Consider the following 17361-nt stretch of genomic DNA (forward strand, 5'->3'; position numbering starts at 1 on the left):
TTGTCCTTGCGGCACTAGACCGATTTACTTTACAACCCACTGGTTTTCTTTTCCGTCTGCCCACGATACACTAATGACCGGGGTGATACTCTTTCTTCATTACGATCAATCTACACTCGGAGCCCACTGTGAGGAATAAACGAAAGTTTGACAGTACCATACGAGTATTTCCTTAACAACACGTGGCACAATGTGTCCCCACTCTCCCTGGAGGATGTGTAAGTAGCGCTGGATTTTGCAATGATGCACACTTTGAACTATACTTGTGGCGACACATTGGTTTTGGTTTGTCTTGGGAATTTGTCCTCCAGAAATTTAGCCGTTCCTCAGGGTAAGAGGCGAACACCACGGCTGCATCGCATGCCGCAGAAAAGCGCCCGCTCATTGTTTCACATGGGGCTGTCCCACCTTCGATCCAATTACCATAAAAGGCGCACATTCAAGAACGTGAAGAACAACCCCACCCAGGCCCACATGGTTCTTATGGCTCAGCTAAGGTGAAAGTGGCTCCGACGGCGAAAGTTTCATGTACGCCTACCATAAAAAATTAGCTGGAGCTCTCAGCTAAATGATCGGGACAGGGGAGAACACAAAAGACTGCACTGTGGGCAGCGTTAACTCCCTGCCTTTGCACCTCCCGCCGCCGATCGAGGAAGCGAAGCGACAACTGTACCGCCTCCCTGTTGTAGCATTCATGGTGGAGGCGGCCGTAATATCTCAGTATAACAGAAAAACTGACCCTGTCGCCACTACGGAATCACACGATCCCCACCTGACTTCATACTGAAAACTGCGCAAAAAACGAAGACACAGAACGAGAAGGCACGACACGGGCGCACGACACGGGCACGACACGGGCGCCCCACCTGAGCTTGCAATTCGACCGGCTGGTTTATAAAAATCCCATTTCTGGCTAACTGGTTTGGTGTCTCGGGCCCACCTGGGTCTTTAAGTATGTGCTTTGAAAGACAGGGTGACAATAAAACAATCTCCCTCCTGTCCCACACCGATACATTGAAGAGATGACGTCACAGGACTAGCGGTGGTGACACATTCCGTTGAGAACGGGCAGCTATGTCAAAAACACAGCAGAACCGTCTTGGTAGCGCTAACGTGAAAAGACAAAAAGCACTTGATTAGCTTCTTGTGAATTCAAAAAATTGAGTTCTCGCGCTGACACTGCTCCCGCACCCTCTCAGCCGTCACGTGCTGGGCCTGAGCAGCGGAATCGAGGACCTGGGCTCGCTGCAGCCTCCGCTGGTCGCATCCCTGGTGGTGTCCTGGACATGCGTCTTCCTTTGCATCTTCAAGGGCGTCAAGACTTCGGGAAAGGTGCGCGATTGAGGTGGTCCGCGGCAGATAGCCGAAACAAGGACATAAGCGATAACCATCAGCGTGTCGCACATTGGCTTCCGCTGAAAAACGCGTAGTTGAAAGGCGTACAAGGAAGATCGACTCTTTCGGAGAAGTGCACGCAAGCAAGTACAAGACAGTTGACCGCGACTTCATAACGATAGGTCTACGCAAATTGTTGGAGGGGCCTCCTTTTCATACCAATTTTGCACGCATCGGCTAATTCTAGGAGCAAAAATATTAAGAACGGAATGATATCTTGGGACGAGAGCAGCGACCGAAGTCGCATTTTTTTTAAATGTCTTGTGCGCAACAAGTTGGAATATTATGGATGTCGTAGCCACAGTTCCTGTAATACGTAACGAGGAAAGGCACACTAAAATGTAGCAAACCAGGAAACGGTAGCTACGGCTTAGTGTCGCGTAGTGGCCGTTACTCTGCACTGCGCACCACGACTAACCTCTTATTCATATCAGGTGGTCTACGTGACGTCATTGGCTCCACTATTCATACTGATCATGATGTTCCTGCGTGGCATCACGCTGCCCGGCGCTGCGGATGGCATTCGCTTCTACCTGGTCCCCGACTGGTCCAGCATCTTTCGCGCAAAGGTCCGTCTCCGTCTGCTCACTTATGGGGGAACATTCTACAGGGAACTGCCGCCTGTCATGGCGGAAGCCATATGGAATGCAACGGAGATTGAAGTATGTGGTTCAGAAGTAGAACAGGGATTTATATAGCTTCACAGCTGTCGGCCATTGCTGATATTTGGTGTCGTAGTGATTGTCCTAGCTGCTAGAGTTCGTTACCCGATGATACGTTGCGATGCAGAGATGAGTCGTTGGTCAGAATACGTACAGCTGGCCGAATCTTTAGCCGCAATGTCCGCGGGACGGTATCCATCCAGGTGCTCCTCGTTGCTGTTAGTCTTTACTTCATGAAACACTTGGCGGAGTGGCGCGGGCTTCTCGACGAACTCTAATTTAACACCGGACATGATAGCTACCCTTTGCAAAACGCAGCTCCAGAAAGTGCTTGAATAGTGATCATAGAATGTCCTTTGAGTTTGTCGGGAACACATATGTTGCGTTCACATGAATCCGTGCGTCCATCTAGTATTGAGCGCATATTTAAGCAGCGCAAATTCTGGGTGATCATTACCGTTATCATAGCCGAACATGTGTATGTTTCTGCTTTCATAAAAATCACAAAGAGCTTGGAACGCTGACTGGTGCGTTCCAGGGTCTGTTGAGGTCAGTTAGCTGCTTGATGCCAGCTGGTGCAGTGCGCAGATGGCACGCTGAAGTCTCAAAATCGTTGCTCAACAGGAAGTCTGCTCAGGAAACCATAGACACAGACAATGTGTACTGAAGCCAGGAGAAGCGTGGCCCCCTCTTGCACCGTTAATATATCGCATGCTGGCAACGACGCAAGCTTCGAAACAAGCGGGAACAGAATGAGCATCTGGACTGATCAGTCGTTTTTCTGCCATCACGCAGGTGTGGAAAAGCGCTGCTGAGCAGATCTTCTACTCGCTAAGCCTCGCCGAGGGCATGATCATCTGCTTCGGTGGCTTCAACGAATTCAGGAACCAGCTTCAAGGGTAGGCAGTTGCAGCTCTCACGCCTCAATGAATTAACGGCAAAAAAAAAATGAAAGGAGATTGACATGGGCTTTTTTGCCGCTCGTTTCACGTCTTTTAACGAGGTATTATAATGTAGAGTAATAGCATGGTGTATAGACACTATCCTTGACTGTATATTGCACAGTAACGCATGGTGTACAGGCTTGGCGAAACGTGCAAAATCGCCGCCTGGTGCGCTCGCAACTTGGGACAAAGTGAACGAATAAACCGGTGGACACAAGTCAGGATAAAGGGTGCGGCGTACACCAACAAGCTGCGGAGGTTGCCCGTTACAACAACTTGTTCTCTGCTCTGCGAAGAGGAACTGGTTCTATAGTTTGTGACTTGGCAATACAGATGTAAGCTGCGCTTGTGGACGATGTGCACAACGAAGGAAGAGAAAGTGTTACTCCGCAGACTTAGCCACTGAATTCTCGTCTCCTGTGATCCACTCAGGGACGTGCTCGTGGTTGCGGCGGCTGACTTCGTCGTCAGCGTCCTCGGGGGCCTGGTTGTGTTCTCGGTGCTCGGAAACATGGCGTACACCCTGGAATTGCCCGTCGACGACGTCGTCTCGTCGGGTGAGTGAGACCTCGGGTTTGGCATTTTTACACTCTGGTGCACGTTGAGAGGGCTGTCGGTAGACGTCGTCACTACGACGCCGGTATCAAGGGCTGCCCTTAGGAACTTGTATGCCCATTTTATACACTGCTTTGTTTTACCATGATGCATTACACTGTTACTTGTAATTAGCGCTGATCACTCGTAATTAGTAATTATCGTTGATCACTGCTACTGCGCATCCGAATTACTAACACGTTACGCCTTAAATATCGTTCTTTATCGTAGGCCTTTCTTTATGAGAGGCTGCTTCTGTTGTCGCTATCGTTAAGGATCAAAGCTCTAGAAAGGGAGTGGTACTCAAGAGTCTGCGTCACGCGCTTTATGGCTTCTTCACTGACAATTATCCATCTCCCTGCGTGCAGGTATTGGGCTGGCGTTCATCGCGTACCCTCAGGCGCTGAGCATGATCGCCTACCCACAGCTCTGGTCGGCCGCCTTCTACGCGATGCTCTTTTTTCTCGCCATAGACACCGAGGTGGGTGTTCTTATTAAGAACGGTGAGCGCGAACAATAGGTGCAAACATTATGAAAAGAATATCATGTACCAACTAGCCCCAACCGAAGTTTTACTGAGGTGGGTGACGCTGATATATTACTGCAGCCAGGAATGGCTTCGTGCAGTTTATTTCGGCTGGCCCATAATGGCTGACAGGCTAACGCCTCACCATCCCTGCACCATGCTGGCTCACCACCGTGCTATCAGCGATGCATCGCGGTCTCTTTTCGGTCGGTTAAAGAATTTTGGGCTGCGTACCGTTTTTTTTCTCGCCTTTCCCACGAACACTCAATACACACATATAGTGCCCTGATGTAACGGACGTGGCATATGTGTAGCTAACATTACTTTTAGAATGCATGTGAGCTGTAGTACACAGAACGGCCGTCGCAAAAACAATGCACCTGGGAGAAAAAGTAAGGCACTTCAAGTGCGGCTGCAGTGCTTTGAATGCAGACGACTTCATGTAACGCACCCTGCACACCCCTCTTCCTGTCATGTGTCTCGTTATACGTCATCTGAGTTTAAGCCCTTCTTTGCGCCATAATCTTCCTCCTGAACATGTGTCCAAGAACAGGTCCTCTTTCCTGTCCTCGCGCGGCCAGTTCTCGTCGGTCGAGTGCCTGCTGACCCCGTTGAAGGACCAGTATCCTGCGCTGCGCAAGTACGGGCCCCTGCTGCCTTTCGCTGTGTGTGCGCTCGTGTGCGGCATGCCCATGGCCAGCCGCGGGGGCCTCTACATCCTCACCGTGATGGACACCTATCTGGGCGGCTACCTGCTGCCATGGATAGGCCTCGCCGAGCTCCTGGTTGTCGTCCTCGGTTACGGTGGGGCTCCCTATTATTGGATAAGCAGTAGAGTCTTCACCTTTGTTGCCATTACAGGGAGTTGATAGCATGCTGTAGACGGATACAACTCAAGAACAAAGCGGCTTTTTCTTGTCAAAGGACCCCTTTCCAGCCAATGGCACCGGCCGATTCGCATGAGCCTCCCAGTGTTACAATGAAGGGAGGGCACTACCCCCACCATTGAAGGAGGTGACTATCCCCTTTCGTCGGTCAATCCCTGCATTGTCGCGCTAGCAGGTTCATGAGAATCGGCCGGCGCCATTGGTCGGAAGGGGGTCTTTTGACAAGAAAAAGCCACTTGGTTCTCGAGTTTTGTCCGACTGCAGAGACAGGGACCTCAAAAGTGAACATGACAAGCACTATCTCGTCCTAATCGTTGTCTTTTTTGTCAGCACTGGTTGCGACAATCTCTGTGCATCACTCTATGTCGATTTCCCGCAGGGCTGAAGCGGTTCTGCGCCGACATCGAGTTCATGGCCGGTCACCCTCCCAGCCTGGCGCTGAAGATCTGCTGGGCCGTATGCTGCCCCGTCTGTCTCACGGCGAGTCGGCGTCTTGTAACCTCTCCGCTGTCGCCAACTCTGAGCTTCAAGCATGTTAGGGCACAAGCGCATCGGGCTTGCAAAACAAGATGAGCGCCTCCTTGCTTCTTATGGAGCTATTTGGAACAGCTCAAAGAAAACGGGGGGGGGGGGGGGGGGGGGGGATATGGGAGAAGAAGGCCTCTTTTATCACAAGCTAGCTTTATTGGCAGCCCCAAAAAGATCTTGGTCCCTCTCGGGAGGATGCCCGTAAAGTTGCTGTGTATGTAATCGCAGCTTACGTGCTTTGGTTAGTCACGAGGGCCAGCGAGGTGTGGAAACCTCAGTGATGCTACAGGGAGGGGACGCACAAACGAAGAAGGTAGTGACAAACATCAAGCGTCAGCTGATATATACAGAACGTTTGAACCACGATTTTAACCCGAATTTACAGGCAGCGAATCCAGCTTGTGGCTTTCTTCCTCTCTTTCTCTTTTTTCTTCTTTATTTCTGCTTCTTTCCTTTTTCTTCCTTCTCCCTTCTTTTCCTTCTTGCGTTCCCTTTCTCTCGTTCTTTTCGTTCCTTTCCTTCGCTACCTTTCCTTCTTTCCGGTCTACCTTGCTTCTTTCCTTCCTTCGTTCTCACGCTTGACAAAAATGGTCTCAAAAACTGCGATCCTCGCAGTGGATCGTGGTGGCGGACGTGTTCATGTACGGCGAGACACTCACGCTGGGGACTACACGTTTCCCACGTGGGTTGACGTGGTCGGCACCTGCTCGGTGCTCATCGCCATGAAGATCATCGCAGTGTTCGCCCTCTACCACTGGCACACCTGCGGACGCGTGAGTGGTTAAGGACGCGCTCCTTTCGTTGTACCGATGCTGCAGTTTGCATGATCCACTGCTTGAGTATCCCACGGATGTAAGGAGCAAGCACAGCTGACAGGGATGACGGCGTAGTGACGAGACAGATAGCGGCAGAAAAGAGTTGCGATGTTACGACTGTACCCTGGTCAGTACCTCTCCACTCGACGCCCTGGCTAGGCGTACATTCTGCCCTAAACGCAGCCGCCTGTCCAGTGTTGAGCGAGGAAGAACGAGCTATTGCGTCTGGGTGGGGCGGCATTGTGTGTAGATGTCTTATGGTTATAAACACTTTTTATTTGAGAATATACTGCTTCTTTTGCGTACATTTGTCACAAATTTCGGCAGCACCAAACCTAAAGGCCAACAATGCTTCTTCCTGCGCTAGTTTTGCTTTATGATAATTGTGAATTCATATTGTCAGAGAGGACACGAAAAAAAAATGAATCAGTCAGGAGGATGCCGTTTTGTTCTTACTGCTTTTCGTCTTCTTTTCTTTTTAATGTATTACTTATCGGTAAAAGTTTGTGGCTGGCATGCTCAAAACAACTAAAATGGAGAGGCTCGTTCATACTGCAGTTTACAGGGAGCACGCGACGAAGAACGGAGCGTTCAGACTCTCGCCATAATAACGATTTTCACCTGAACACGGACTCGCTAGTTCAATACATGAAGGACGCTGCAGTTAACTTCAGGTGAGAGAGGGATAGGTTCTTTACGATCGATGTCGGTGATAAAGTTTCCTGATGGTTCGGTGATCCGGAGACATGTCGGAGGAAAGAGCTAAACTACTTCGGACACTATGTGCGCTTGATTACATTATCACGGGTCGAGCAGTTACTCTAGGCCACAGTGGCACTTACATCTCTTTATGTCACAAGCGCTGGCTCTCCCGTTAAGTTTTATCATGTATTCTTCGCGAAGCAAGCTCCGTTTGCAATACGCGTCAAGAATGGTCGCAAAGAAACAACCTGCTAATCAACGAGGCAAAAACAAAATGCGTTCTTTTGAGAGCTCGAGGGACTTTCGGCAAAATGACCGATGCTGTAAGATTAGGACCATTTAGTACATCTTGCGATAAAAGTGTGAAAACACATGTGTGACCTTCTCAGATGACATCACTTGGAACAAACATGTCAAGATTCTTTGCGCAAAACTGCAAAAAGCTGTTGGTATTTCAAATAGGTGCCGTCACTTGTTTCCAACTGGTGTAAAAAAAAACTTCTTTGCAATTTTTTAATTCATTCGCAGCTTAATTATTGCTCACTGATTTGGGGGAACACGACATTAAATAATATACAGAGGTTAATTTTATTGCAGGAGAAAGCAATATGAGCAATTGAGAATATTTCTTACTAACACACTGAACCACTTTTACTCAAAAACAATATATTAAAAGTTACTGATGTATATAGCTACAAGTTAATTAGGTGCTACAAGCGCGCAATTAAAGGGAAACTTGACACATTCCTAATACAGGCAAACTTAGAGAACATACACAGCGTCTACCCCTTTTATCATCGGGTACCCTAAAACATTTTTTTTTCGCGTACATACTATTTCCAACAAAGAATAGCGCACACGTTACCAGGAATCCTTAACCGCTTCCACTGGGAAAGCATGAATGTGGAAAGCTTGAAAACAACCGCATTTTTCAGATATTCTTATGTCAGAGTGAACATTTGTGATGCCAATACAAATAATCACTGTGGATAAGTTTTCGCTTCATTGTAATTATTAGTGTTTTTGCTTTAGACTGGTGCGCTGCGTCTGTATGACTCTCTTCCACGTATATTTATCCGATCTTCATTTTTTTATATTACTTTTTTTTTCTGTAAACAATTACTGTCCTTTACCTTGTACCTTTGTTAGTTCGCAACTTTGAAGCTTGTAGTCTTTCATGCAGCGTTTAACTCTTTATAGGTTTTTGTGTAATCTTGAAACGTGAAATATGCAAGCTGTGTTCAAACATCTTTTTCTCCACCCTCCCTTCTCACTTTTTGTGCGAAATCAAGATTTGTTTTTCTGTTCAAGTTCACCTAAGCGAAGTTTCTCGCTCCGTTGTCCCCCATGTAGATTTTCCCCGAGCTTCCCCAAGTATATCCCGTCTCGCCCTTGGCGCCGTAAATGCCGCCCCTTAAATCACTTATCGCAGCATTCTGTCTACAGTTTGTTTCGTAAGTCGGAGACGAGCTTGCAACACCCAGTTGGACGTGTTTCTTCAAAAACGAAATAACCAATGGCACTGGGGCGCCCGCGAGGCCGTTAGCCGCAAGCATCGCACGATTTTTGCGCGTAGTCGAAGGCTACGAAGTTTGCGCTGTTGCAGTTAGGCACACAGACACAAAAGCAAAAAAAAACAGCGAAAACAGCAGAAAAGCGAACACGTGCACTGCTCTAGCCCCTCTCCCATCGTTCGCCGCCCCTTTCTGGAACGGCTGTTTCTCCTCACTGGGCTTCCTGTCGAACCCTATCTTTCAGGGCACGCCTCAGGGATCCATCATCTCCCCTCTCCTATTTAACGTCGCCATGATTGGAGTGGCAAAGGCCCTGCAAGAAGTTCCCGACCTTGGATTCACTCTGTACGCGGACGATATCACCATCTGGACCACCAAAGGCTCTTTGGCGGACAAGGAACAAGCGCTACAAGTGGCGGCGACATGCGTCGAAAGAGAAGCGATATGCCGCGGCCTGCGATGTGCCCCTGAAAAATCAGAAATAATCAGAGTCAAGGGGTTTGCGAACAAATCCCAAGACACCCCGATCAACGTCCTACTTTATGGTACCCAGGTTAAGGAAACTTCTCTACTCCGCATACTCGGTCTCTGGATACAAAGCGACCGCAAAGCCACACACACCTTCAAGCTACTGTCCCACGCCACCCAGCAAATCGCCCGAATGATACGCCGGGTGGCCAGGAACAGAAAGGGCATGCGAGAAGAAGACACAATAACTAGAACAGAAAACTGGGCAAGTTGGAACGGATTCATCTTAAAGCAGCGCGAAACACAGGACGAGAGGAAGAAACAAGAGACGACACGAGCGCAAACGTGTCGTCTCTTGTTTCTTCCTCTCGTCCTGTGTTTCGCGCTGCTTTAAGATGAAGACACAATAAGACTGGTGCAGGCGCTTGTCCTCAGCCGCATCTCTTACGGTCTTCCGTATCACGCTCTTCTCAGACAAGACTTCAAGAAGGCGGACGCGCTGATCCGCACGGCATACAAACACGCCCTCGGACTACCCCCGTATACGACCAACACCAAACTCGAAGCATTGGGACTTCACAACACCTTCGACAAAATCAGAGACTCTCTCCTCCTCGCACAGCGAGAGCGACTCCTTCGCACGGAAACCGGCAGGCAGATACTCATTGAATCGGCTTCCCGGCCGATCTCCAAGTCATCGAGTCGACGGAAAACCTTTCACCCAAGTACCGCAATAGAGTCCACGTCAATCCACTACCCAAGAACATGTCACGCTCGCACATCGAGGGCCGACGCAACGCTCGGATCGACTTCTTAAAGCGCACAGTCGCCCGCAGCTCCAAGACTCTATACGTACACGCCGCCCTACACAGAGACGCCACGCGCGCCACGGTAGTGGCGTGGACTCGACATTTCAAGAAGTGGCCAGCGTTTCCCTGAGGCACTGCACGGTCACCGAAGCTGAAACGGCCGCGATAGCGCTCGCCGTCCAGTACGGAGATGCGCACGGCAAAGAAGTGAAGATTGTGTCGGACTCCCAGTCGGCATGTCGACTTCTTCTCGCAGGAAGAATCCCCAAAAAGTTGACCATATTTTCAACGACTTCCCCTGTACACAATTCCGAACTCCGACACGAAATCACATGGGCTCCGGGGCACTCGGGGCTCGAGGGAAACGAGGCCGCGGACCTGTCAGCTCGAGGGCACACCAACCGAGCGACAGACACCCCCGACCAGGACACCACCACCCCCGAAATCCCCACTGCCTACAGTGCACGGCTCCAATACTTTAGAACGCTTCGTCAGCAATACCCCCCACCGCATAAAAGGCTAAAAGCTCAGGAGGCGCGCGAATGGAGGCAACTCCATACCGACACCTTTCCTAATCCATATAAGTACCACATTAATTTCCCGGGCCGTTACGAAGGCTCCTGCCCGTGGTGCGAAGAACATCCCACAACATACCACATTACAAGTGGGTGCGTTGGGCCAAAACCATTGGAACTAAAATTCCCTAGAACAATGGAGCAGTGGGAGGCCACTCTGCTCAGCTCGGACCTTGCCATTCAGCAACAGCTGATCAAAAAAGCCCGGGCGGCAGCGATAGCCACTGGGGTCCTGAAATGAGGACACCACCCGTTCTGTAACCTTTCATTTTCTTACTTTCTTTTACTTTTCTCAATAAATCCTTTCAACAACAACAACCCTACATTTCACTCCCTTCTCCGAACCCCCGGGGTCCGCGTGTCGGCCTCGCTTTCCGGCATGAACGCCTGCTTTTGCTCCTCGCAGTAGGCCAACAGTCGTTCCTAATTCCTAATACAGGCAAACTTAGAGAACATACACAGCGTCTACCCATTTTGTCATCGGGTACCCTAGAACATTTTTTTTTCGCGTACATACTATTTCCAACAAAGAATAGCGCACACGTTAACAGGAATCCTTAACCGCTTCCACTGGGAAAGCATGAATGTGGAAAGGCTTGAAGACAACCGCATTTTTCAGATATTCTTATGTCACAGTGAACATTTGTGATGCCAATAGAAATAATCATTGTGGATAAGTTTTCGCTTCATTGTAATTGTTGTATATGTGGTTTCGGTTCCGTTTTGGGAATCACCTGCCGCTAGAGGCACCAGGGTCGCTATGTGTATATATATGACTGTATGTGGCAATAAAGCGGGATTTGGTTGGTTGCTAGCAGTTCGTGTACTTGGGCGGCACCCGCCGCTACAACATTGGCGACGAGGACGGGATCATTTCGGGGGGCGTGACTTTCGCCGCTTGCTTTCCGGCGCCATGAGCATTTCTGGAATCGCGCCGCCGCCCCCGTTCCTGCCTGTGCCTGGTCGGCCTGCTGTTGCGTGGCCGCAATGGTTCCGCATCTTCGAGAACTACCTGCTTGCTTCGGGGGCCTCTGACTGCACGCCGGATCGTCGCAAAGCACTACTTCTTCACAGCCTCGGCGTTGAAGGTCAGCGCATATTTTACACATTACCACTTCCATCGTTGGACAACGCCAAGCTCGGTGAGCAAACTGCTACTGATAAAGCGTCGGAAGATAGCAAGGGCACAGGCGACACAAGGCCTGAAGTATCGTCGTACGATATCGCAGTTACCGTTCTGCACGCTCATTTTTCGGCAACAAGCAATGTTGTTGCCGAACGGCATCGTTTCAGTAGGCGAGTTCAGCAAGCTGGTGAATCAGTGAATGAGTACATCACAGCATTGCGGGAGCTTTCTGCTACATGCTCTTTTCCTGTCGAAGAAGATTCGCTGCGTGACCAGTTCGTTGCGGGTATTTCGTCTCGGAGCTTACGCGAGCGTCTTCTGCTTGAAGGATCGTCTCTCTCGTTCGCTAGAGCAGTACTACTGGCAAGGCAGTTTGAGCAGGCGTACAATGATCTGCAAGAATTTCCTTCTGTAGATGTTGGACGCATAAATACTCGTGGAAATACGCCTACGCGTACACCAGAATCCGACGAGAGCTCGAAGCGGGCGCACAACCGCCAGTCTCATTGTTACCGCTGCGGTTCATCTCAGCACAATGCAGCATCAGTTCGCTGTCCAGCCAAAAGCAAGCGTTGTCACCATTGCGGTGTCATGGGTCACTTCCGCTATGTTTGCCAGAAACGAGGCTCCGCTCCGGTGCGTGAGATAGACAGCCAAGATTCTCCGAGCGAGGAAGTTTTGAGCATTCTGGCTGTGACGTCGGCCGCTCGCTCCGCTGTTCACGTCACAGTTTCGATTGGCCGTGCGGACATAACTTTCCTTGTAGATTCTGGGTCGTCAGTTTCCATTGTTGCACACGATCTTTTTAAGCAGTATTTTGAAGGCCAAGTACTTTTGGCCCCGACTGTTCGGTTACTGGACTATTCAAAACAGCCAATTCCGGTTCGTGGCTGTTTCTTCGCTGACGTTACGTACAAAGCTAGCACAACAAGCCTTCTTTTCTACGTCGTTGAAAAAGGCACCTCACTCTTGGGTATCGATGCCATCAAGGCCCTCGGTCTACAGATTGATGGGTCATCTCTTCAATGCCTTGAAACGACGCTAACTTCTAATTCTCGAAGGGAACCGCGCCCTGACCCGACGAAAGCCGTGCAGGATATTAACCTCCCAAAGGAATTAGTTGGCGAGTTTGGATCTCTTTTCGATCCAGGCCTTGGCCTCGCGAAAGGTTCTGTGCATCACGTCAAAACGCGATCCACGGTGCAGCCAGTGCAATCCAAACTTCGGCGCCTTCCGCTCTCGCTACGACCATTGGTATCGGAAGAGACTTTACCAGATGAAACTGTATCAGTTGCCCTTATTTCTTCTTGCATTACCAGGGAAGAGTTTGAACAGGCCCAGTCGGAAGACAGCACACTGCAACGAATCAAGGCCTACATTGAATCGCCCTGGCCTGCGCAAAAATCTCTGCCGGGTGAGCTTGAACCTTTCTTCAAGCTTCGCGATGAACTGTCAGTGGTGGACAATTTGATTTTGCGTGGCGAACGCCTTGTGGTTCCCGCATCACTTACAGCGCGGATAATTACCGCTGCTCATGAGGCTCACCCTGGAATTGTACGAACGAAAGCACCTCTGCGAGAAAAATTTTGGTGGCCAGCCATGGACAGGCAAGTCGAGCTAGCTATTCAAACGTGTAGTATATGCCAGGCAGCGGACAAGAGCACGAAGGTTATGACTGCACCATTGAACCCGGTCCCCTTACCAAAGGAACCGTGGCTAAAGCTCGGCATGGACATTGTTGGCCCATTTGAGAGAGCACCACACGATTGTCGATATGCGATCACGCTGGTCGACTACTTTTCTAAGTGGCCCGAAGTATACTTTTGCAACCAAGCCACAACACGCACAGTAACAGACTTCTTGCTGTCAGTGTTCGCACGTGAAGGTTACCCTGAGGAAATTGTTTGCGATAACGGGCCACAGTTTTCATCTCGAGAGTTCCAAGCTTTTCTGCAGGATCGCGGCATCCGCTTGCGGCATTCATCCGTATACTACCCGCAAGCAAACGGACAGGTAGAACGGTTCAACAGAGTTTTTAAAAGCTTTGTTCAAGTGGCTACACTCGAGCAGCGTCCCTTACGCCAAACGGTAACAGAATACTTGGGCATTTACCGTTGCACGCCGCATGCCACAACTGCAGTCGCCCCAGCACTTCTCCTGCATGGACGTCTGCCAAGGACTCGGCTCGATGTCGTTGGGTATCCGTCAGCAATATTTGCAACCGACCCTAGTTCAGAGCTCCACCGCCTACGCGAACGGGTGAAGCAAAAACAGCTATCCAGTAAACTATACACAGACGCTCGCAGGGCCGCAAGGGAAACCAAAGTGGATGTTGGTGACCTTGTACGAGTACGCAAACCGACAACTGCTTTTAAAGGTGACCTGGCCTTTAGCCGCCCAAGAAAAGTGATAAGAAAGCAGGGGCAATCGTCTTTCCAACTTGATGATGGAAAAACATGGAACGCTTCAAAGTTGTCAAGGATGCCACGAGCTTCTGCATCTCTCTGTGGGTGGGGGGAAAGGAGTGATACAAATGACACCGCTAGGGAAAGCAGCTCACCGCCTATCTTGGAGAGACCCGTTTCAGAAGCGCCAACCGGAACTTCAGCTGTGGCTGCTGCGAAGCAGCCGCCTATGCCACCAGTGACCGGCTGTGAGCCGGAAGAGACTTCGCCTGCCGCCAGTGGTTTCTCAGAAGCATCGGGACCTCAGTGTAGGGTACAGCCATCAAGGAATAGACGACCTCCAGACCGCTATGGACACTAAGTACAGCAAGACACGTTTTGCAGTGAACATGAACCTGTCACAATCTGCACGAGTGTTGAGTTTGCTGACGTTGTGAAATATGGACATAAATGGAGTTGTATCTTGTTTTCCTCTTTTTGTTTTATATTTTTGTATGAAGTGCATAAGACAAGCACATTGCTGTTACTGTAAATATACTTCTGTAAAAGAGCACTAACGTACTAACACTACTAAATCACTAACCCATGTAGCTGTTCTTTTTATAAGGAAGGGAATATGTTGTATATGTGGTTTCGGTTCCGTTTTGGGAATCACCTGCCGCTAGAGGCACCAGTGTCGCTATGTGTATATATATGACTGTATGTGGCAATAAAGCGGGATTTGGTTGGTTGCTAGCAGTTCGTGTACTTGGGCGGCACCCGCCGCTACAACAGTAATTATTAGTGTTTTCGCTTTAGACTAGTGCGCTGCGTCTGTATGACTCTCTTCCAAGTATATTTGTCCGATCTTCATTTTTTTATATTACTTTATTTTCTGTAAACAATTACTGTCCTTTACCTTGTACCTTTGTTAGTTCGCAATTTTGAAACTTGTAGTCTTTCATGCAGCGTTTAACTCTTTATAGGTTTTTGTGTAATCTTGAAACGTGAAATATGCAAGCTGTGTTAAAACATCTTTTTCTCCACCCTCCCTTCTCACTTTTTGTGCGAAATCAAGATTTTTTTTTCTGTTCAAGTTCACCTAAGCGAAGTTTCTCGCTCCGATGTCCCCCATGTAGATTTTCTACGAGCTTCCTCGAGTATATCCCGTCTCGCCCTTGGCGCCGTAAATGCCGCCCCTTAAATCAATTATCGCAGCATTCTGTCTACAGTTTGTTTCTTAAATCGGAGACGAGCTTGCAACACCCAGTTGGACGTGTTTCTTCAAAAACGAAATAACCAATGGCACTGGGGCGCCCGCGAGGCGGTTAGCCGCTAGCATCACGCGATTTCTGCGCGTAGTCGAAGCCTACGAAGTTTGCGCTGTTGCAGTTGTGGCACACAGACACAAAAGCAAAAAAAAAACAGCGAAAACAGCAGAAAAGCGAACACGTGCACTGCTCTAGCCCCTCTCCCATCGTTCGCCGCCCCTCTCTGGGACGGCCGTTTCTCCTCACTGGGCTTCCTGTCGAACCCTACTTTTCACTCCCTTCTCCGAACCCCAGGGGTCCGCGTGTCGGCCTCGCTTTCCGGCATGAACGCCTGCTTTTGCTCCTCGCAGTAGGCCAACAGTCGTTCCTGCAGTTTACCGCGTGTGTTTCAACACAAATCCTCACGAACGGCGCTTGGTTAGGGGCTGTTCGAGGGGCCCTGACAAAACAATGAAATCAAAACCAAGGATGACCGAGGTAACGCCTTCTGGTTGTGTGCTGCCCGACGGACCCCGGCGCAACAGCCCGGCAACTTATCTGATGGCGCCTAAAATTCTTTGCTTACACCTTCGCCTACACAGGTGCTGCAGAAGGCGCTCTTGCCTTCGCACGACTGGGGCCCCAAGGACCCCGACGAGCGCCACGAGTACCTGCGCTTCCTACGGCTACGAGGCATGAACAACCTCTCGGAGCCAGACCAGCCGTTGCCGCAGCCGCCGACAGGTGATAAAGCCACATCGGCGGCTGCCGGAGGCTAGAGTTACTGTATATATACAGGAACTCTACCGGAGGCAGCGGTGCGGCGCCACCGTCTCTCACGGTGCCCTCCGACCCTACAACCCTCGCCCGCATGGTCCACCCGCCCGTTGAACCTGCATCGGCGACACCTGGCGAAAATGCGGCCCATGTCGCCTCAACCACCGCAGGGATGCTGGCCGAACTGAAATGAGGTCTTCTGGAGCAAGACCCTTTGTTCCTATAGAAAACCCCTTACAAGATTTCTTTTAATATCTTGAATAAGAAGATTCTAGTTCCGCGGAGCTTGCTGTATGCGATGGCTTCAACCTGCGCAGAAGACTATGGTGGTCGCGACGGCACCTCATGCTTTCCATGCGCGATAAACTTTCTCACCTCGTTTCTGTGACGTCATATCACTGTGCTTCGTGGCTTGACATAGTGCTTTCTCGAATTTTGTGTGTGATTAGCCTGAATGCGGACAGCGAGTGCAACTAAAGTTTTTACGTGCTTTTTATTTCTGATTGTATTTCGCGCAGTCGTTTCAGTGTGCGCCCTTCGTGTAATCGTCACTCGACGGTCTTGAATTCTGGCTCATATCTTGGGCTCCTCTAGACACATTATCTTTCTCAGACGGTAACGCGTTGAAGGAAGTGAGTTAAGCCGATGGATAAGATGGAAGCGCATAGGATTTTCCCTGATGTGCGGTTACTGCGACACTGAATCCGTTGCTGATGCTTCAGGTGTCGCATAAACTGAGGACTGCCAATGACAAGTCGTTCCTGTTTCTGCACATCTGGATGATCCAGTCTGTACGTGGCGAGCTGAGCGCATGCGTTGACGTGATACACGAGTGTGAGAGCTAGTGTACTGTAGTGCGTAGTAGTGTCGCGTAGTGCGTACGTGTTGTGCATTCTTCGCCAAGGAGACAAGTATCCACAGAAATAGTGTTCTGTGGAGCTGCTGAACTGCATAAAGGCCGACAATTTTGGTGATCACTTTGAGGAGCGCTTAATCTAGTACTACGTTTTCAGAGTGCTTGTATATCTATTGCGCAGCTATATGGTTCTAAATCTGAAGAATTGGTGAGATGTGCATCTTACCTCCTCATTACACACTAAAGGGCCTGGAGTCACAGCTGAACTAGAGGAAGGCTAACAGCTATAGGCATTAGGATGAGACCGCGATGAGCATTCGTCCCTGAAATAATACGAAGGGTGACGGAGAAGACGGCTTCTCAGCTTCCTGGGAGAAAAAGTATTTCATTGGTCATGGTTGATTAACAATCTGTGATATAACGGCCACAGACCGCAGCGCCGCCAGCGGGCAGCACGACAACATGTTCATGTTGAACGCGGTGAGTCAGTACGAGCGCAACGAGATGAAAGCTATAACGACGAGCAGACACGTCTCTAGCCTGTCTCAG

General features: G+C 49.8%; 2 pseudogenes; both read left to right on the top strand.

Moving 5' to 3' along the window:
• The window catches only part of LOC149357043 (sodium- and chloride-dependent glycine transporter 1-like), a 57824-nt pseudogene extending 41675 nt beyond the window's left edge, over positions 1-16149 (top strand).
• LOC149357045 (uncharacterized) lies at positions 11235-12590 on the top strand (annotated as a pseudogene).
• Positions 16150-17361: the final 1212 nt, after the last annotated feature.

This window comes from Amblyomma mixtum, chromosome 3 (genome assembly GCF_055824585.1).
Source record: "Amblyomma mixtum isolate Tamu chromosome 3, ASM5582458v1, whole genome shotgun sequence".
Lineage (NCBI taxonomy): Eukaryota > Metazoa > Arthropoda > Arachnida > Ixodida > Ixodidae > Amblyomma > Amblyomma mixtum.